Here is a 23,153-nt window from a genome sequence, read left to right as displayed (position 1 = left end):
TAATGTAATAATATATACAGCAGCACTGTATATGAATCTTATATGTACAGGTATACTTTCTTCATCATACAGCTTACACTAAGCGTTTCTGTGAATTCTTATCTAACTGCTTTAAATTTCAACAGGATGTTTGATGAATTGATATCATACATCCTGCCTATTCCATATATAGATATCTGGCTGCGCTGATAATAAATAATAAATTTAAAGGTAACACATTTTTTTATAGACCAGTAGGACACCAGGCTGGAGTCCTACGTACGTTTCGCATACAAGCTTTGTCAACAAAGCTGTTGGCTGTCAGCCATGCGCCAGCGCACTGCGGCGCCTGCACACTTCTGACCTGATTGCTGTGTTGCGATGAATGGCAACGTGCGATCAGCACAAAGAGAGAGAGGCGATCTGTTAGGTGGTGCACAAAGTTTAAAATCTAACTTTTATTTTTATTAATGTCCTAAAAGTGGATAATATATCACACTGGATACAAGAACATTTATGCGAAATATTACAAACATATTGTGAAAAGAGAACGACAATTTGAGACAATACAGAGAAGAATAAATGTAAAGAAAGAATTAAAACAGCCTTGGTGTCTTTATTGTGTCTATTTATTATATGCTTGTTGTATCCTTTTATTGGTAATTGTTAAATAGTGATACAATATGTGTTACTCAGTATGTTAAGAGAATTGGTAACTAATGTTGCTATTAAAGCCCAGCTCTAGTTCTTGGCAGTCAGCCTGATTAAATGATGAAACAATGTTTACTACAGCAAAGCAGTATGTTTACTGATTGTGTCTTAGCAGGGAGGAGAGCGTATAATGATTATATCCTTCACTGTGATTATTAGGTATGCACTACCTCCAATTAACTAAGAAGCCTACTATGGAGTACTAAATAATTACAGATATCTTACAGCAATTAAAGTATTAGATTCAGTACTACCAATTTGCATAGGTCAGCAATATTCTATAAGGTTGAATAGTCTCCTTTTGCTCTCAACCTCTTCCCTGACCCGCAGGGTATCTATTTCTACTGCTGTTGCTTTAGAGCAGATCTGGGGATATTAGCGCTATTAATCCCCTGTCTGCTAATGTAATATGTGTATAAATTATAAATTTGATCCATAGACAGTATGCTGTCTATTTGTGCTGCATGTTAGAATAATCACATAGGCAGTTAGAAATCCCTCATATGTGCCATAAGTAAGATGATAACAATAGAGGGTACTGTGATGTGAATCCGTATTATCGGGTATAGTATTGTTGTTTAGATTAAGCAGCTCCCGTTAATAGGAAATTCTGTGCCTGCATCTATGGTTGTGACAGACCAGGTTGCAGGGCTAACAGTGATATTTAAATATACTGATATTACAGTTTATTAATTGCCCAATATTGATCTGTTCTGAAGCACACTACATATTAGGTTGTCCTTCCATAGTGTGGGGAATTCCGTGCCTGCATCTATAATTAAGATAGGTTGTGTTACAGGGCTGACGGTGATATTTTAATATACTGATGTTTGATACACTGATATTACAGTTTATCAATTGCTCAGTGTGGCTCCTATTCTAAAGCAAACTCCACATTTGGTTGTAAATCTAATCAGTAGAGATACTTTATTCTCATAGTGTGTGGCTCTCAGAGTTAGCGATCTCTATAAGTACGTCACAGAGAGCATTGCTAACAAATGTATCCAACGTACTCCCAGTTTTTTGATGCACGAGTATTGCAAATATAGGATATGTAATAATGTAATAATATATACAGCAGCACTGTATATGAATCTTATATGTACAGGTATACTTTCTTCATCATACAGCTTACACTAAGCGTTTCTGTGAATTCTTATCTAACTGCATTAAATTTCAAAGCTTGTATGCGAAACGTACGTAAGACTCCAGCCTGGTGTCCTACTGGTCTATAAAAAAAATGTGTTACCTTTAAATGTATTATTTATTATCAGCTCAGCCAGATATCTATATATGGAATAGGCAGGAAGCATGATATCAATTCATCAAACATCCTGTTGAAATTTAATGCAGTTAGATAAGAATTCACAGAAACGCTTAGTGGAAGCTGTATGATGAAGAAAGTATACCTGTACATATAAGATTCATATACAGTGCTGCTGTATATATTATTACATTATTGCATATCCTATATTTGCAATACTCATGCATCAAAAAACTGGGAGTACGTTGGATACATTTGTTAGCAATGCTCTCTGTGACGTACTTATAGAGATCGCTAACTCTGAGAGCCACACACTATGAGAATAAAGTATCTCTACTGATTAAATTTACAACCAAATGTGGAGTTTGCTTTAGAATGGGATCCACACTGGGCAATTGATAAACTGTAATATCGGTGTATCAAACATCAGTATATTAAAATATCACCGTCAGCCCTGTAACCCAAACTATCTTAATTATAGATGCAGGCACGGAATTCCCCACACTATGGAAGGACAACCTAATATGTAGTGTGCTTCAGAGCAGATCAATATTGGGCAATTAATAAACTGTAATATCAGTCTATTTAAATGTCACTGTTAGCCCTGCAACCTGGTCTGTCACAACCATAGATGCAGGCACAGAATTTCCTATTAACGGGAGTTGCTTAATCTAAACAACAATACTATACCCGATAATACGGATTCACATCACAGTACCCCCTATTGTTATCATCTTACTTATGGCACATATGAGGGATTTCTAACTGCCTATGTGATTATTCTTACACGCAGCACAAATAGACAGCATACTGTCTATGGATCAAATTTATAATTTATACACATATTACATTAGCTGACAGGGGATTAATAGCGCTAATATCCCCAGATCTGCTCTAAAGCAATAGCAGTATAAATAGATACCCTGCGGGTCAGGGAAGAGGTTGAGAGCAAAAGGAGACTATTCAACCTTATAGAATATTGCTGACCTATGCAAATTGGTAGTACTGAATCTAATACTTTAATTGCTGTAAGATATCTGTAATTATTTAGTAATTTAGTTAATTGGAGGTAGTGCATACCTAATAATCACAGTGAAGGATATAATCATTATACGCTCTCCTCCCTGCTAAGACTCCATCAGTAAACATACTGCTTTGCTGTAGTAAACATTGTTTCATCATTTAATCAGGCTGACTGCCAAGAACTAGAGCTGGGCTTCAATAGCAACATTAGTTACCAATTCTCTTAACATACTGAGTAACACATATTGTATCACTATTTAACAATTACCAATAAAAGGATACAACAAGCATATAATAAATAGACACAATAAAGACACCAAGGCTGTTTTAATTCTTTCTTTACATTTATTCTTCTCTGTATTGTCTCACATTGTTGTTATCTTTTCACAATATGTTTGTAATATTTCGCATAAATGTTCTTGTATCCAGTGTGATATATTATCCACTTTTAGGACATTAATAAAAATAAAAGTTATATTTTAAACTTTGTGCACCACCTAACAGATCGCCTTTCTCTCTTTGTTTGTGCTTGTACCATATACGATCTGTGGTTGCACCCCCATTTTTGAATCAAATAATTATATTTCTATCAATAAAAGGGGTCTTCTAACACCACCTGTTTAGGTGAGGTACTACTATTTCCAGTGCAACAGAATTTCCCCTTCCCCTTTATCCCCATTTTTTTTTAATACAACGTGCGATCAGGTCAGAATGACCCCCACAGTACGCAGGTTCTGGATCTTTTCTTAACCCAGTCCTTGTCTGCACTGGACACAAAGGGCCTGCTGTATTCGACTAGCTCCTCCAAGGCCGCATTCCGCCGCACTTTATCAGAATACCCCTTAGCTTTGACCTTCCATAGACATTCAAGGCTACGGTATATGTCTAGTAGGCCGGTGATGAACTACGTCTTGATCCAGAGACATATTTATAAGGGAAAAAAGTTGTGCAAAAACTTATATATTTTCTGTTTCAAAATGGTTTTACTTAAGGTATATGGTTAAATGGTTATATGGTTAAATTTGCATAATATTTGTTTTTAAAATAAAGTTGTTTTTGAAAATAGATTCCTCATTACCCAAACATCAATGGTGCTGCATTGGGATACAGTGGCGTTGAAAACACATGGCCATTAGGGGGTTAAAATTACTTTGGGGACACAGAAACACAAGGTGCAGCATTGGGGTACAGTGGCGGTGAAAACACATGGCCATTTGGGGGTTAAAATGACTTTGGGGCCACATGGATTAATAAAATGTGATCAATAATTTTGAATACATTGGTGGACAGTGTGATATACATTAGTGGACAGTGTGATATACATTGGTGGACAGTGTGATTACATTGGTGGACAGTGTGATTACATTGTTGGACAGTGTGCTTACATTGGTGGTCAATGTGCTTACATTGGTAGACAGTGTGCTTACATTGGTGGACAGTGTGCTTACATTGGTGGACAGTGTGCTTACATTGGTGGTCAGTGTGATTACAATTGTGGACAGTGTGCTTACATTGGTGGTCAGTGTGATTACATTGGTGGACAGTGTGATTACATTGGTGGACAGTGTGATTACATTGGTAGACAGTGTGATTACATTGGAGGTCAGTGTGATTACATTGGTGGACAGTGTGATTACATTGGTGGACAGTGTGATTACATTGGTGGACAGTGTGATTACATTGGTGGACAGTGTGATTACATTGGTGGACAGTGTGCTATATGGACAGTGATTGGTGGTCAGTGTGGAAATACATACTTGGAGCAATGCGAAATCCAATCAAATCGGATATATCTGTAGCTCTCCTCCTGCTGCGTCGCTGCTGCTGCCGCTGATGGGTGTCCTGAGAATGCCAGTCAAACTTCCTACGATATATTGCATGCGATATGTCACAGGCACAAAAAACACACCTTTTTCCATACAATTCCATGCAATTACAATATATCATGAGTGCAGCACTTGCGACCTAGGGGATCCGACCCGACACTCACGGGAACGCGCATCGGATCAGATGGAAAACACAGACAATGTGACACTTTTCATCCGATATATCGGACCGAAAGTTCAAAATCGCAAGGAATCGGGCATTATCGTTCTAGTGTATGGAGCCCTTTAGAGTTAAAATTCATGCATTTACCATCTCTTGTCTTTTTTCATTCTAGTTTCCTTCATCCATGGAGAAAATGAAAAGTATTGCTGAAGAGTTAGTGTCGCGGTAGAACTTCCCTAATGGCGGGGAGCCATCGATGGGAAACACGAGGATAACCCCACCTGCCAACACTGGATCCTTGTACGATATCTACAAGGGATTTTTTCAGCATTGTCATGATGGCCAAACTACAAATTTATATTTGTAAAGGTGCCTCAGATTATGGGTTTTTTTTTTACCAGAGGCTCATCTCTAAAAGCCTCAATTTACATACTGCTGAGGAATGCAAGTGTGGACTAAATTTCATGTTTGCTGCAGATGAGGCCTTTGCACTGCACGAGCACGTCATGAAACTATATGCGTAGAGGGTGCTGAACAAGGAGAGGCGTATATATACAACTTTTGGCTTCTAGGGCTCATCATATTGCAGGGAACACGTTTGGCATCCTCAGCAATCGCTTCAGGATATTCCACACAGCCATCAACTACATGTGGACAAGACAGAGTGGGTTGTCTTGGCATGCTGTGCCCTATATTATTTCCTGAGGTGGAAGAACACCAAAGGCCAGCAACTACAGCTGTGCCAGATGCCACAGACCACATTGAGGACATTAATGCACAAGAAAATAAGGGATCCCTTCTGCGCTCATCTAACAACAATAAACAGTAATGCAGTAAATGATGGGTTCCCAAAGGATAAGTCTATGACTCAATTATAGTCTCTTTTAGTTCTTATACAAAGCAGAAGTGCTGGATGTAGGGAGACTCAATGCGTACCGTACTGACAAGGAGTCGTGGTAAGTCCCGCGTATAAATGTGTCTTTAGTCGCTTGGTTCTTCTTTACCTTCTCCGAGGTGGAAAGTTCTTATCCTCGTAGTTGGAAAGAAGAAAAAGTGGAAAAGAAGAACAACTGATGGTGTAATATGTTCGTGCAAGCAGGAGATCACTGGATATGGAAAAGTGGTGGGATGCGGGGATATCTTCAACGTGACTCTAAGGGTAGTGGTCCGTAATTTTCATCCTTTCTGTACGTGCTGATACAGAAATGGAGGTGCTAGGAGTGACTGGTGATTTAACGCGTACCTTACTCACGTTAAATCAGGGTTGATCTTCCATGTAAAGGTATCTTTGATCCTTCGTTGTTCGTCCTTCCTCTTATTGTCCTTCCTTCGTCACAGAGATAGTACTGGATCGAAGTTGTTTTCTCGGTGAAAGCAGGAATTTGGTTAGCAGTTGGGCAAAACCATGTGCAAATATCAGGCTATGGGTAGCTAACATTACTACTCAGCTAAATCAGTCCACCGATGTCACTGTACATCTGTACAGTATAATGCTCGGAGAGTGTGTAACAGCAGCACACTAGTACCTGGGTTCCCCGATGGGCTGTGGCAGCAGTGACATCGGTGGACTGATTTAGCTGAGTAGTAATGTTAGCTACCCATAGCCTGATATTTGCACATGGTTTTGCCCAACTGCTAACCAAATTCCTGCTTTCACCGAGAAAACAACTTCGATCCAGTACTATCTCTGTGACGAAGGAAGGACAATAAGAGGAAGGACGAACAACGAAGGATCAAAGATACCTTTACATGGAAGATCAACCCTGATTTAACGTGAGTAAGGTACGCGTTAAATCACCAGTCACTCCTAGCACCTTCATTTCTGTATCAACACGTACAGAAAGGATGAAAATTACGGACCACTACCCTTAGAGTCACGTTGAAGATATCCCCGCATCCCACCACTTTTCCATATCCAGTGATCTCCTGCTTGCACGAACATATTACACCATCAGTTGTTCTTCTTTTCCACTTTTTCTTCTTTCCAACTACGAGGATAAGAACTTTCCACCTCGGAGAAGGTAAAGAAGAACCAAGCGACTAAAGACACATTTATACGCGGGACTTACCACGACTCCTTGTCAGTACGGTACGCATTGAGTCTCCCTACATCCAGCACTTCTGCTTTGTATAAGAACTAAAAGAGACTATAATTGAGTCATAGACTTATCCTTTGGGAACCCATCATTTACTGCATTACTGTTTATTGTTGTTAGATGAGCGCAGAAGGGATCCCTTATTTTCTTGTGCATTATTGTTCCAGGGTGATTGAGTGATCATCTGTTGGTATCCCTACTGCAGCTCTCTGAGGCGCAGCAGTCCTCTACCTCCTCTTTTTTACATTGAGGACATTGATCAGTGTACTTCTGTGAGTGCAGCAGGGGCTACTCAAGTGGCCCCTATACGCACTAAACAGGTCAGGGAGGATTACCTGAGCTGTTTCAATGGAGTAGAGAAAGTGCCCTGACAGGAAAACAAATAACTTGGCAAAAAATGAACTTCCCCAACATTACATTTGACATGTAGTGTATGTGTACTGTGTCTCTATTGTACTAGTGAAAAGTATTTTTAGTATTTGAATGTTTTTTGGAAAATATTTTTTTTAATAATAAAAAACATGTAGTGTCCATATAATATAATATAAGTTAAGATACTGGGTGGCATGCATAATTGGTGGACAGGGATATTATGGGGCATATAATGGCTGTCATGCTTATACATTGGTGGACAGGGGAGTTGGGTGAGAAATATACTGGGTGTAGACAGGTAGACAAGCAGCACCATACTCACCTAATCCAAATATAGAGGCCGCAATCAGCTCCGTAGACCCACAGGCTTCAGGAGTGGATCAATATACCAATGTTATTTGCTGCTGCCTACCTATGGGTGCCCCCTATATGTTACTGCTGCCCAACTTTGGGTGTCACCCATATGTTATTGCTGCCCACTTATGTGTACCCCTCATATGTTATTGCAGGATGCATTCAATTTGCCATCTGTTGGGAACCCAATGGTCAGAATACCAACGCCAGAATCCCAACAGCCGGCAATGCCACCAGCCAGAATCCTGGCAAAGCAGGGCTATTTCCACTCATGAATGTCCACAACACCCATAGAAAGGGAATAGAGCCTGTGGCGAGTGCAGAGGACCACCGAGTCCGCAGCATGGCGAGCACAGCGAGCCCGTAAGGGGACTCTTAGCGCTTGCCCCACTGCCGGCTCTCTGGAAGGCTGGCTGCTGCTTTCGGGATATGGAAAACAGGCACTGGTAAGGGTGCCCCCTATATGTTATTGCTGCCCAGTCAAATATGGTGCTGAACACTGTGCAAAGAAAAACACAACACATTAAAAAAATTAGTTTTGTTTTACTAAAATATCTTAAAGAACAGAGAATTCTGGTGTGGCTGGAATCATCGATTTATATCAGGCCAAGTGCCTCTATAGCAAAGATTACGACAAAAATTCATGTACAATCAGGCAATTTAAAAAAAATGGTCATGCACAGTAAAGGCACAAAAGAGTGATGCAGACAGAAGAAGATTTTGAGAACAGTCTTTTGAAAAGAACACAAGAAATATAAGTGTTCACAACGTTCAGTAGTAGGGGCAAGCGAAGTTCAATAACCATCATTATGGAACAAATGACCAAGTCCTATTCATCCTGGAACACGAGCCCCAGAAAATGTCAAGAACTATTTTTAAACATTTTTGAAAAAATAAATTCAAAAGATCACAAATTATAAAAACTGGGGTTGCCATGCAGAGTGGACTGTGTACTTAGCATGTCTGAGTACATTCCACTCGATGAGCTACTGGGATAGGTGGGGGGTTTGGGGATGGATAGAGCCCACCAGATAGATGGGGGGTTGCAGAGGAGGAATTGCTGGTGCAGGATACATGGGTGGGTGAGGTGGGATAAGGACAATGCTGGGTGCCGATGTTGTGGGATGCAGTCCGGTATCCGATGTTATTGCATATTGCTCGGTCAATTGGCAACCAAGCGCACGTGTCACAGCATCATTTGAAAATAAGTTGTATTTCCTCCATTTCTCCAATCTCACTGGCTATGTTGTTGGTATAAATTCAGAATTTATCCGTCGGCTTCTAAGGAACCTCCTGTGCGTGTTTAAAAAATTGTTCCAAACTGGAGAGTCCATAACTAGCTTTATCGCAAACATCCTCCGATTAGTCTTGGGGGGTTGGCTGAGGTGTCTGCTCCAGATCTGTCTCCTCCAGTTCTGCGGGCTCACTGGTGGTAGGGCAGGGTGTGTTTACAATGTGTGTCTACTTACCACATCCAAACTCTCCATTTCCTCCTCTTCCAAATCCTCAGGAGAGAATGGATGCAGCAATGTTTTCCAGTTATTTTTTTCTGGGGCTCTTGATCCAAGGTGAACAGGAGTCATAATACTACAATGATGGCTTTTGAACTTCATTGACCCCCACTCCAGAATGTTGTGACTTCTTATATTTTTTGTGTTCTCTCAAGAAGACTGTTCTCAAATTCTGGATCTTCTTCTTGACCCAGGGTATGTCAGCATCACTGTTTTGGCCTTTACTGTACACGACCAATTGTTGTAGTGCCTGATTTTTCTTGACTCTGTTGGCATAATCTTTGCTTTTGATCCGCCACAGACACTCGTTGGCTTGATATAAATCATTGAGTCCAGCCCATAATTCGCTGTTCTTCTCCACTGCCATAACTTTTAACAAATTTAGTGAAAAAGAAAGATTACTATAAACATATAGGCCCTCATTCCGAGTTGTTCGCTCGTTCTTTTCCTTCGCATCGGTGCAATTTTCCGCTAACTGCGCATGCGCAATATTCGCACTGCGGCTGCGCCAAGTAAATTTGATAAGAAGTTTGGTATTTTACTCACGGCATTACAAGTTTTTTTCTTCGTTCTGGTGATCGTAGTGTGATTGACAGGAAGTGGGTGTTTCTGGGCGGAAACTGACCGTTTTATGGGAGTGTGTGAAAAAACGCTGCCGTTTCTGGGAAAAACGCGGGAGTGGCTGGAGAAACGGGGGAGTGTCTGGGCGAACGCTGGGTGTGTTTGTGACGTCAACCCCAGGAACGACAAGCACTGAACTGATCGCACTGGAAGAGTAAGTCTCGAGCTACTCGGAAACTGCAAAGAAAAATCTTTTCGCAATATTGCGAATACTTCGTTCGCAATTCAGCTAAGCTAAGATTCACTCCCAGAGGGCGGCGGCTTAGCGTGTGCACTGCTGCGAAAAGCGGCTAGCGAGCGAACAACTCAGAATGAGGGCCATAGTCCACACAGAATAATACAGAGAATTTTAATAACCTATGTACAATATAGAGAGCATTCTTATGGGTGCCATGCACAACATACAGCATCCTCGTGACGACCAAACAATTCAAAAAGTATTAGAGTGACTGCTACAGTATATGACATCATCAGTATACAGTATGCTCCCCCATATTGTCTCCCACATTGCTTTCCACACATCATGTCCCTATCCCATTGCATTGACCCTACTTTTATCACAACATCAGAAGCGTAAGTACATGCCTGGCACCCAGAGGCAAAACAGAAGGTGGTGCCCCCCAAGTGGCTCCGGCTTGCATATGTGCTGATATACCAGCGACTTGCCAATGGTACATCTGGTAGAATAAAGACACCTTATTGCAGCTAATTGGGATGATAATGAATCTTTATTTTCTCAGGCAGGGTCCACAGGTTATCCACAGGATAACATTGGGATAAAGTTACGCAACAGCAGATTTGCACCAAACGGTCAAAGCTTTTCGGCCTCCCAGCATGCAATGGGCCCGTCCATATATCCCCACCTTTGCTCAGGCAAATCAGTTTTTTGTTTGGTGCGGCAGGAGCCGGACCATGGTCAAGAGGGCTGCTGTTTTTTTAGCAGCCCTAAGCTTTCTTATTTTATTTTTATAGTCTTACTATTTTTCTTGAGTGGTCTTTCTAAACAGCGTCTAATACGTACCTTAGAGAGAGTCGCTCCAACAACTCCCCAGTGGGTCGTGACAACGCTTACCCATGAGTACAGTGCTGTTTTGGCGGGCGCTGTGTTGGATATACTTGCAGTCCAGCAGATGTTACCAGGCTGTGGCCGGAGCACGGGGAGAAGGAAAGGCATCGGTTCCGCTTAGAGGGGGGACACGGACACAGCCGCACTGTTTTGGGAGGAGACTACCAAACATTTGCTGACTCGGCTGCCACCTAGGGTGCACCAGCGCTAAGTCTTAGGGATCATAGGCTCCAGGGGTAGTATGAAGCCACGATCCCTAGGGTTGATGTCAGCAGTGGGGAGTCAGATGCTCATCTGGTTGCCCCTCCCCCCAGTTCATGACCAGTTTCCCCCGAGTCTCCCGCCATGACCTGTTTTCCCGCTTCCATCTGTGACACTGTGTATCTAAGGGGACTCAGTCGCAGCATAGGCGGCTGTGTGGCTGGTGCGTCAGTGTTCACTTGGGCGTCTGTGTCCACTGTAGGTTCATGGAGTGGTAGTGTACACTCTAAGCGTCTGGATCCACTCAGCGTTCGCAAACATATTGATCGGTCCTGGAAGCGGGGTGAGTCTCCCTGTATCCCACTCAACAGAGCAAGGGTAATACGGCACTAAGTCTCTATCCAGTGGCGGATTTAGGGGGGGGCACCAAGGCACGTGCCCCCCCTGTAATTTTTAGTAGATTTTTGTATTTTATTTTTTTTAAGTGCGCGCGGCGGGCGCGGCGCGCACTTCCGTTATGATGAGGCTGCTGCAGCTGCTAATGGTCCAGGATTGGCTCCCTTGAGAAACGTGACATGCAGTCAGTCAGTGCATGTCACGTTTCTGTGCAGAGGAGCCGAGCAGGAGGAGGTCCCAGCTTCAGCCCGCCGCCGCCGCTACTGAGGGACAACACCGTCCGTGACCCAGCCGCCAGTCACACAGCGCTGCGCAGCCGGCCCTGATCACCCCCTTCCTCCTCCCCCACATAGAGAGCCGTGGCACAGGCAACAGTGCCCGATCCGACCACCCGCCCTTTTCAGTTGAGCCTGACAGGGGATGTGGCTGCTATGGGGCATGGACTTTTTACAGGTCCCGCCGCTCCCCTGCAACCAGACACCTGTATTGTCTTCCAACGCTGGTACTTTAGCCCCACCAGCTCTCCCCAGAGCTCAGCTCCATGCTGCAGAGTGCACGCTGCATGGAATCTAGGATTTCCACCCCTGTGCCTGCCCTGCCACCTGCTCAGGACCTAGGTGAGTGCCTTGCCGTAATGTGTAAAAAGAGGACTGGGGGACTCTGTCTGCCGTAATGTGTAAAAAGGGGACGCTGTCTGCCGTAATGTGTAAAAAGGGGGCGCTGTCTGCCGTAATGTGTAAAAAGGGGACGCGGTCTGCCGTAATGTGTAAAAAGGGGACGCGGTCTGCCGTAATGTGCAAAAAGGGGACGCTGTCTGCCGTAATGTGTAAAAAGGGGATGCTGTCTGCCGTAATGTGCAAAAAGGGGACGCTGTCTGGCGTAATGTGCAAAAAGGGGATGCTGTCTGGCGTAATGTGCAAAAAGGGGACGCTGTCTGCCGTAATGTGTAAAAAGGGGACGCTGTCTGCCGTAATGTGTTAATAGGGGGACGGTCTGCTGTAATGTGTAAAAGGGGCTCTACCTGGTGTAGTGGCGCTACTGTGCGGGCGTAATTTGAATAATGGAGACTACTGTGCACCGTAGTATGAATTGGTATTATTTTGTGGCCACACCCCTTCCCCATGAAGCCATGCTCCTATATATTTTTTGCGCGCCTACGGCGCGCACTGCCCCTGTCTTGCATGGGGAGGAGGGAGGCGCCAATGCCATTACTTTCACATAGCGCCAAAATGCCTAGTTACGGCACTGGTGGGTACCTATCAGGAGCAGTGGGTACTCGACTGGACTGTACTCCTGGGCACCTGGCTACACAGCAGAAGTGGGTCTGATGTCAGAGGGCTTCCAGTTCAGATGGAGATGCTTAATTCAATGTGTATGTATATATGTAACTGTATTAATGTGTGTATATATAGCCAGTTGGTGCTTCCCTCCCCTCTGTAGAATAACATATCCCCCCCCACTATTGGCCTTCCATATGGAGGAGACACCCTCACTGCTGCCCTACCCTCCATATCCCCCCTTCCCTCCTCCTACTGCCCTTGTTGTGAGGCCACGCGCACGTTCATGGGACCACACGCTGAAGGCGTGCCCCCCCTGTAATTTTTTCCTGGATCCGCCCCTGTCTCTATCTACCTTTTGAGTATGAACAGTTGGATAAGTGCCTAATGCATATGAGTCTGATTATTACTGTTGTTTTCTTTCACTATGCGTCTAAATACGGTTAAGATCTTATATAAGGCAATGCAGTTATATGTTTCTCCTACACACTTGATATGTATTTGTAGTTGATTATGTGCTCATATTGCTTATTATACTAATGTATAACCCGTGACTGATTGCTAGTGTGATTGCTGACTTTACTATAATTCTGTCAGTTTTTATGTCTATTCCGATCCTAAATGCTGGTGCAAAGCAGGGTAGGGTCGGATTGTATGTCACTTTAACAAAACTTAAAGTGATTACAGTCACAAACTGTGCAGTACACTGTGCAAGTGTCTGATTATTTATCATGTCTAAGAGCGGCAAGGGTGAGGAAAATACACTCACAACAGCACAAACACTCCTATCATGTTTGTCTTGCAAAGCTGGGTTAACCTCTCAGGATCTGGTTCAGGATGGTTTATGTGCAAATTGTTTTAGATTTCACCAAGGTCTATTGAAAAATAAAAGGCAGACACAGGTGCAAGTTGATCCCCCATGGGCTATGTTTGCACAGACATTATCCAGTATAGCTGAGCGGATAATTCCAACTTCTGTACCAGGGATAGGTTACACTATTAACCTTTACATGCAGCATTCCACCTGTGATTTATCACTTCCAGCAGGGGAAGTAGCAGCCTCTCAACAGAAACTGGCTGAAAGGACAGTGGTAAGTAAATCACATAGACATGAAACAACATCTTCACAGTCTACACATGTTTCAGATGAGGATTCGTCGGAGGAAAACTCATTGCACTCTGGTTCTGCATATGAAGATGAGGAAGAAGGTCTCAGCTCAGTGGACATATCTGAGTTAATTAATGCAATGAAAGCCGTTCTATCCTTAGAAGAATCAGCAGAGCCTGTGTTAAAATCCAAGGCACCTGTGTTTAAATGTCCCAAAACAGTTAAGACTAAATTTCCTGGGTCAGATCAGCTGACGGAAATTATGGAAGAGGGTTGGGCTTTGCCCGGTAAGAAATTTAGAATTCCTAGGAAATGGAATTCCAATTATACTCTTCCAGCTGGGAACTGTTTAAAGAGGGAGGTGGCCCCCAAAGTAGATATGCATGTTATTTGATTAGTGCGAAAATCTACATTGCCTTTGCCTTCAACATCATTAAATTATGTCACGGATAGGAGAGGATGGTTTTATAAAAAACATTTTTTCCCTGTCAGGGACAATCATAAGACCAGCCATGGCTTCAGCCTGGATGGCAAAAGCAGTGGCTGCCTGGGCTGATGCATTGTAAGGGGATCTTTCAATGGCATCTAGAGAGCAAAAATCCTATGTTGCACATATCAAACAGGCTGCAATGTTTTTGGAAGAAGCAGCCTTGGATATGGGTACAATTTCCTCTCAGGCATCAGCTCAGCAGTAGCCGCTCAAAGAGCAGTTTGGCTACGTACATGGAAAGCTGATTCAGAATCCAAAAAGGTTTGGGAGTATTTGGGCTAGATGCATCATCGCTTGAAAAGTGATAAAATGGAGAGTGAAAAAGTACCAGCCAATCAGGCCCTAACTACCATGTCACAGGCTGTGTTTGAAAAATGGCAGTTAGAAGCTGATTGGCTGGTACTTTTTCACTCTCCATTCTATCACTTTCCAAGCGATGATGCATCTGGCCCTTTATCTTTTTCTGAAGATATTCTTTTTGGTAAAAAATTAAGCAGTATTTTGGAGTCAGAATCAGACTCCAAGAAAGTAAAGTTCCCCTCCACATACAAATTCAAGCCTAAAGTTCCAGCTTATCGTCCCTTATCGGTCTCAAGGAAAAGCAAAAGGTGGTGGCAAACAGTCCCAATACAACAAGTCTGGCAAGACTAAAAAGCATTGGACTAACAGAGGACCAGTTTCTAAAACAGACTATAAGCCATCAGCCTGATGGTGCGGGCCTCCACCTGGGGGATCCCAGGGTGGGAGGCCGACTTCTTCAATTTGCACAGATTTGGCAGCGGTCTACCACAGATGCCTGGATGCAAGAAGCTGTATCTCTCGGTTATGCATTTGCTTTGAAGAAGCACCTCCTCAAAGGTTTGTTTGTACCAGCCCATCTTTAGTAGAGACCAAAGCCAGGGCTTTGCAAGAGGCAGTTCAGAAATTGCTTCAGTCAGGAGTGATCATTCCAGTTGCTCCTGCACAACGAGGACAGGGTTTTTACTTCAACCTGTTTCTCATCCAGAAGCCAAATGGGTCGTTCCGGCCCATACTCAATCTCAAAGTGCTGAACAAGTACATTTGGGTGCCTCGTTTTCATATGGAAACTTTAGATTCCATCATTTTGGCCATGGAGCCAGGGGATTTTATGGTATCCCTGGACATCCAGGATGCTTACCTACATGTTCCTATAGCCCTGTTCCATCAGCGCTATCTCAGGATCGCTATCCTCCACCAGAATTTTCAGTTCCAGGCCCTGCCATTCGAATTGGCCACAGCCCCCAGAGTATTTACCAAAATTATGGTGGTAATGGCAGCTTATCTCCGCCAACAGGGGATAGGAATTTTTTCCATACCTTGATGATCTTTTAATCCTGGCACAGTCTCAGGAATTGCTTCTGTGTCATCTGCAACAGACAATAGTGTGTCTGCAGAAGCACAGTTGGCTCATAAATTGGGCGAAATCATCTCTGGTTCCGTTACAGCGGATAACTCACTTGGGGGCTGTATTGGATTTGAGCCTTCAGAGAGTAATTTTACCTCTGAACAAAATATCCAAAGTTCAGTCAAGGATTCAGGAGCTGATACACAGTCGAAAGGTATCAATTCACGCAGAAATGCATGTGATGGGATTGATGGTGTCAACATTCAACATGGTAGAGTATGCTCAGTTCCAATTGAGGCCTCTGCAATGGGATGTAATCAAGATCCCGGCGGTCGGAATACCGATACCAGGATCCGACCGGCACAATCCCGACATATTCTCCCTCTGTGGGTGTCCACGACACCCATAGAGGGAGAATAAATGAGTGTGCCTGCAGCATGGCGAGCGCACCGAGCCCGCAAGGGGCTGCGTTGCGCTCGCCACCCTGTTGGGATTGTGCCGGTCAGGATCCCAGTGTCGGTATTTTGACCGGCGGGATCTCGTACTTATCCCTCTGCAACATCTAATCCTTACCAAATGGAATGGTTTTCATCAGACAATAAAAACGCAGACTCTGGTACTTACTGTACTTCGGAAGTAAGGAGGTCAGTAGCATGGTGGTTACAGACATCCCATATAGACAAAGGGAGATTATTTTGGATATCAGATTGGGAAATTCTGACAATGGATTCCAGCCTTTAGGGCTGGGGAACAGTGTCGGGGAGGTTTTGTTTCCAGGGGCAGTGGACCAAGGAAGAACGTTGCCTGCCAATAAATATATTGGAACTCCGGGCCATATACATGGCGCTGATTCAGGCAAAGGATATCCTTCAGGGGAAACCGGTACATATTCGCTCGGACAATGCGACAGCGGTAGTGTACCTCAACCATCAGGGAGGAACTCGCAGCCAAAAAGCAATGAAGGAGGTAAGTCACACGTGGGAAGAACTTCATCATCCAGCCTTGTCTGCAGTGTTCGTGCCGGGAGTCCTAAACTGGGAAGCGGATTTTCTCAGTCAACACGCCATTCATGCAAACAAATGGGCTCTACACCCGGAGGACTTCCAGATCCTGGTCAACAGGTGGGGGTTGCCAAAGATATATCTCATGGCGTCCTGTCAAAACAACAAAGTTCCTGCATACGGGTCAAGAACAAAGGATCCCAGAGCGATCTTTGTGGATGCCCTATCAGTGAAATGGGACTTTCATCTGGCCTATGTGTTTCCACCAATCGCCTTGTTACCCAGAGTAGTGAAAAGGTAAAACAAGGAAGGGGTGACGTGATATTAATAGCTCCGGCTTGACCCAGAAGATATTAGTACACAGATCTGCAGAGGATCTCCATTCCTACTCGCTCAATGGCCCTCATTCCGAGTTGATCGCTCGCTAACTGCTTTTAGCAGCATTGCACACGCTAGGCCGCTGCCCTCTGGGAGTGTATCTTAGCTTAGCAGAATAGCGACCGAAAGATTAGCAGAACTGCTACTAAATAATTTGTTGCAGTTTCTGAGCAGCTCCAGACCTACTCCTAGACTGCGATCACCTCAGTCCATTTAGTTCCTGGTTTGACGTCACAAACACGCCCTGCGTTCGGCCAGCCACACCCCTGTTTCTCCAGCCACTCCTGCGTTTTTACCAGGCACGCCTGCGTTTTTTAGCACATTCCCTGAAAACGCAGAGTTGCCACCCAGAAACACCCACTTCCTGTCAATCATACTACGATCACTCGAGCAACTGAAAAACGTCGCTCGAGCTTGGGTAAAACTACAAAGTTTTGTGTGAAAATAATTAGTGCATGCGCGCTGCGTACCATGCGCAGAATTGTCGTTTTTTCACTTGATTGCTGCGCTGCGAAAATCGGCAGCAAACGAACAACTCGGAATGACCACCAATGTCCAGATCTACTGACTCAAGGTCCTTGTTATCACAGACACCTGGATGACTGTCTTTCATGGCGTGGCTCTTGAGACCTCTATCCTGAAGTCAAGAGGATTCTCACAACAGGTAATTCAAACAATGCTCAGAGCAAGGAAACCTTCTTCAGCTCGCATGTATTACTGAATATGGCAAGCCTATATTCAATGGTGCAGTGAATGGAAATTTGACACTAGGTCTTTTACAGTTTCCAGGGTCTTAGCATTCCTTCAGGCAGGAATGGATAAAGGTTTAAGGGTGGCTTCCTTGAGAGTGCAAGTATCAGCATTGACCAGGGCCGGTTCTTGCCCTTTTGGCACCACGGGCGGGAAATAGGGGCGTGGCTTCATACAGGGGGCATGGTCAGTTACGCCCCCTGTACAGTAGAGTAGCGCCGCTGAAAAAGAACAAAAAAAAAATTAATACTTACTATCCCCGCTCCCGACCACTGCAGACCTCCGCCAGCGCCGCTGCTCTCCTCAGATCTGGCAATAGACAGACACTAGAGGTCAATTATGACCCCTAGCGTCTGTGTCAGTCCCACAATGCTGTGCGGTGCGCGATGACATCATCGCGCACCGCACGGCAAAGGTCCTCTCCACGAAGGGAAACTAGATGCGTAGCGTCTAGTTCCCTTCACAGCGGGGAACCAGCAGGACCAGCGGGGGACACAGCAGTAGCGGATCTTGCCATGGTGCGGTGCCCTCCGGAAGGCGTCGGCGCCCTCCAGAAGGCGGCGCCCCGGGCAAAAGTCCTGCTTGCCCGTGGCAAGATCACTACTGGCATTGACTGTATGGTTCCAAAAGAAAATTGCCAATCTACAGGATGTCCGCACTTTTTTCCAGGGAATGCTGCACATTCAACCTCCTTTTGTTCCTCCTACAGTGCCTTGGGATTTAACTTTAGTCCTAAAGAACCATCAAGTTGCTCCATTTGAACCACTTAAACGAGTGGATCTTAAATGGTTGACAGCTAAAGTTATTTTTCTTTAAATCTGGACACTCATGAACTTCACAGGTTCTGTGGCTGGCTGATTTCAAGTCTACATTTCATACGGTTTTTAGCAGCTAGAGAACCTGTGTAATTCCTGACTGTCCCAGTTTAAAGGGATAGTATGATAAGCCCTCACTGTATATAAATAAATGACGATAATATTTACTATGATTGATTTTTTTAATGACATTTTTATTAGCAGTCTCACAAAATGAGAGACAGCTTGTATTTACACTCTGTATACACTGTATTACCTGATTAGCTAGTATAATGTGTTATTCCTGCAGCTACTGTACAGTTCTATACACTGGTTGCTAGGTGACATCAGCGATGGTGCACTTGAGTGCAGAATATACCATTGAATCAACACTGGCTGCTTTCTAGTCTGCTTTCAAATAAAATAAACACAGTGGGGTTATGTACTCATAGCTGCAGTGCAGTAGAAATACCTCTAAAAGGGAAAAATCAAAACTAGAAAGTAGTAGTAATGGGAAAGAAAGAAGTGCACCATAACAAGAACTGAAACTAATTCTGGGTACACATTAAATGAAGCACGCTCAGCGTGATGTCATCAGTGACCGGACAGCGCGTGCGGGGGGGGGGGGGGATGGGGCCATGCTGCATTCGGCAGAATGGCCCTCACTGTTGATGTCACCCATTGGACCTGCAGATCCGCTGGAAGATGTCACTAACAATGCGTGGGAGCATGCATCGTACACAATATAGTGCGTACACACTAAAGGATGTGAATGATATATAGTCTAGTGCAGGGGTGTCAGAACATTTATGGGCTGGGGGGGATGAGATAGATCCTCAGTTGGCGCCCCCTGGGGGCAGAGCCACCAGGGAGGGGGAGGCGGTACTACGGGGACAAAATGGAGCCAGCACCATGGTGGGAAGGAGGTGGGAATAGAGGGAGACTGTCAGGGAAAGAAAGTGGGAGAGAGACTAAGTGTCAAGGAGAGTGAGGGAGAGAAAGGGACAGTGTCAGGAAGAGAGAAAAACAGTGTCAAGCAGAGAGAGGAGCAAGAGGAGGATGTTAGGGAGAGAAAAAGAGAGAGAGAGGAGCAAGAGTGCTAGGGAGAGAAAGAGAGAGAAGCTAGCATGTTAGAGGGGAGCGAGAGTGTTAGGTAGAGAGGAGAGGGAGTGTTAGGGAAAGAGAGAGGAGAGTTAGGGAGAGAGAGAGAGAGGAGCGAGAGTGGGATTGAGAGAGGAGAAAGAGTGTTAAGGAGAGAGGAGAGTGTTAGGGAGGGAGAGAGAGGAAAGAGTGTTAGGGAGAGAGAGAGACGGGAGAAGAGAGAGTGTTAAGGAGAGAGGAGAGTGTTAGGGAAAAAGAAAGTGGAGAGAAAGTGTTAGGGAGAGAGAGGAGCAAGAGTGTTAGGGAGAGAGAGGAGAGAGAGTGTTAGGGAGAGAGAGAGAGAGAGAGAGAGGAAAGAGAGGGTTAGGGAGGGGGAGGGGAGAGAGAGTGGAGAGAGAGTTAGGGAGTGAAAGGAGAGAGAGAGTGTTAGGGAGAGAGAGTGGAACAAGGAGAGAGGTGGAGTGAGAGCGACACTATTGTATCTGTCCTGATTACACAGCAGCACAGCAATAGGTCTCTCATGGAGGCGGGCACTCTTTGGCATTAGGCCACACACCCCAAAACCCACGATTCGCGGCAGTTTGGCACTGCTGCTGTGAGTTAGGGGTGGGGGAGCGCCATTGCCTAGTCCCTGTGCTGCATGGAGGTTGTGCAGTGCGGTCTTTAAACTCCTGTGTACATTGGCCAGCATTTCTCATGTTCGGGGGGCCTTGCCCCACCCATTCCGATGCCTCTGTTCTAGTGTGTACCCACATTAACTCTTGCAAAACTATTGAAATATTATTACCCCTAAATGGAATAGAAAGGCAATTGATAATTTCTCTACAGTGGCAAACTTAATATTACCAAAAGTCCCATGCTACTATGCAGAGTTGGTCACAAAACTTTGGCATAAATTGTGGCAAAAAGTGTACACAAAATTTGAGCTTTGTAGCCCATATGCAGGGCTCAAAATGCATTCTGGCAACAACAGCAGCATATATAACTGGTCTACAACAGGCATCATTTATAGTAATTTATGATCCTCTTGTGACAATATTGTAAACCCTTTATATTGTGTTCAACAAATGATCATTAATATTATATTAGAAATCAAGTAAGCTATGAAAACATGATACAGGTTGAGTATCCCTTATCCAAAATGCTTGGGACCAGAGGTATTTTGGATATGGGATTTTTCCGTATTTTGGAATAATTGCATAGCATAATGAGATATCATGGTGATGGGACCCAAGTCTAAGCACAGAAGGCATTTATGTTACATATACACCTTATACACATAGCCTAAAGGTAATTTTAGCCAATATTTTTTAAGACTTTTTGCATTAAACAAAGTGTGTCTACATTCACACAATTCATTTATGTTTCATATACACCTTATATACACAGCCTGAAGGTCATTTAATACAGTATTATTAATAACTTTGTGTATTAAACAAAGTTTGTGTACATTGAGCCATCAAAAAACAAAGGTTTCACTATCTCACTCTCACTCAAAAAAGTCCGTATTTCGGAGTATTCCGTATTTCGGAATATTTGGATATGGGATACTCAACCTGTAATGACACTTCCCACCCTATTTCAGACTCTTCAGTCATAAACAGTCTATGTGCTAGATGCATACCATTTGTCAGTGCATCACTGGCTGGCCTTCTCTGCCGGTTTAGCTCTCCCTCCCAGCATTCCAGCTAATCATTCTTGCCACATCATCATTTAAAAAGCAGAAGGAGACTCCACAGCAAATGTTGTTTGCTCCCGTAGGGGCAGGAGAAGCAGATGAGCAGATCTCAGTGGACTGTTATGGAGCACCCAGATGAAAAGCTCTGCTCATCTGCCAGCAAGGGACTTCAAACTCAGGACTCAGCTGACATATTGTTATGGCACCTTAAGTATTGCTGAGAAAATCGTATAGGAATACCAAACACAGGAGCCAAGTGCCGCTCACTGCTTCAGATTAACCAAGCCATATGACATCAATAAAGACACTAAGGGAAACTGACTGTTATAGTGACCCTGAGCTTACAGAAGTCATTTGCAGAGTACTTCATCTATAACGGCCCCTTTTCCCAGAACTACAATCATTCACTGGTACTCGGCAGCTGAAGTATAAACTCAAGATTACAGACAAATATATTTAAAGGGAACACATCAGAGACTACTAAAATGGGAGTCATGTGATATGCCAGCTGTTGGGATCCTGGCACTCACCGTACTGATGCTGGAATCCCGACAGCCGGCATACCGACAACTATTCTCCCTCTTGGGGTGTCCACGACACCCTTGCAAAGCGTGTCACAGTGCCCACAGCATGGCGAGCACAGTGAGCCCGCAAGGGGCTCTATTACACTCACCACGCTGCCTGCATGCCGGCGGTCAGGATCCCAGTGCCGCTATGCTTGGCGCTGGGATCCCAAGTGCTGGCATAACATACTACACCCACTAAAAAAAACTAGATACAGAAAACAGCATGCCAGATCTTCAGTACAGCATGAGTAATCTTCACTGGAGAATATGCTCACCAGTATTCCAAAATAGCACTAATAAATGGTATTCTGGACAATTTCCTAGCAATTCAAGTCTTTTCCATAATAGAATTGATCAGAAGTTACAGATTCTTGCATACATAGGTAAATGCCTTGTATAGAAATATTGCAGTTCTTTCAAATAGCAGTCATTTTCCACAGTAGGTGTCTGCAAACAGCTAACGGATTTCCTGAACAGCACAACTAATTTGCACAGCAGCAAGCTATTGAGTAGGCCTTCAGAATACTACAGATAAATTGCACTATAATGACATGCAACACAGTTCTTTACAATAGGCACAAATCATTAGCACTGTAGCAAGATACTTAGAATATCTTTTTTAGAGTCCAATTTAGCTTCACCGTAGAGAAATATCAGCAGGTAACAGGCTTTCCAAATGATACAAGCAGATGAACTTCGCTGAGCAGCTCAGAGCAGTAATCGATGTATGCATCAGGACATGACAGGATCAGACTGATTACAACCCACAACAGAGTGTGCAAGGAGACTCACTATGAGGACTGTTATAAGCTGCTAGCGGCGTGTCTGTGTTACTACACTCCAGCAGCTACATTACTGCATGTATCCCTGTGTTCAGCCTCAGCTGCTGTATAATTCGTAGTTTGCCTCTATGTGTCTAGCTATCCAGCTGTATTGTATCTCCTCATCAGGAGACTTGGGTTTCAGGCTGTTCTGATTGGGAATGTCTCCCTTTATATTCCCTTCCTGTTTCCTCTCCTGTGCTGGTTATAGTTCATGCTACATGTGAGAACCTGTCAACT

At 44.1% G+C, this 23,153-nt stretch overlaps 1 long non-coding RNA gene across 1 annotated transcript in view; it reads right to left on the bottom strand.

Annotated features, from left to right (window-relative positions):
- Window positions 1-23,153, bottom strand: part of LOC134933092 (uncharacterized) — a 71,788-nt gene that overhangs the window by 27,873 nt on the left and 20,762 nt on the right. The window contains exon 3 of the long non-coding RNA XR_010179601.1: window positions 4,735-4,841. This is a non-coding gene — a long non-coding RNA (uncharacterized LOC134933092). The remainder of the gene's footprint in view (window positions 1-4,734; window positions 4,842-23,153) is intronic.

This window comes from Pseudophryne corroboree, chromosome 6, assembly GCF_028390025.1.
Source record: "Pseudophryne corroboree isolate aPseCor3 chromosome 6, aPseCor3.hap2, whole genome shotgun sequence".
Lineage (NCBI taxonomy): Eukaryota > Metazoa > Chordata > Amphibia > Anura > Myobatrachidae > Pseudophryne > Pseudophryne corroboree.
This window is presented reverse-complemented; position numbering and strand designations above follow the sequence as displayed.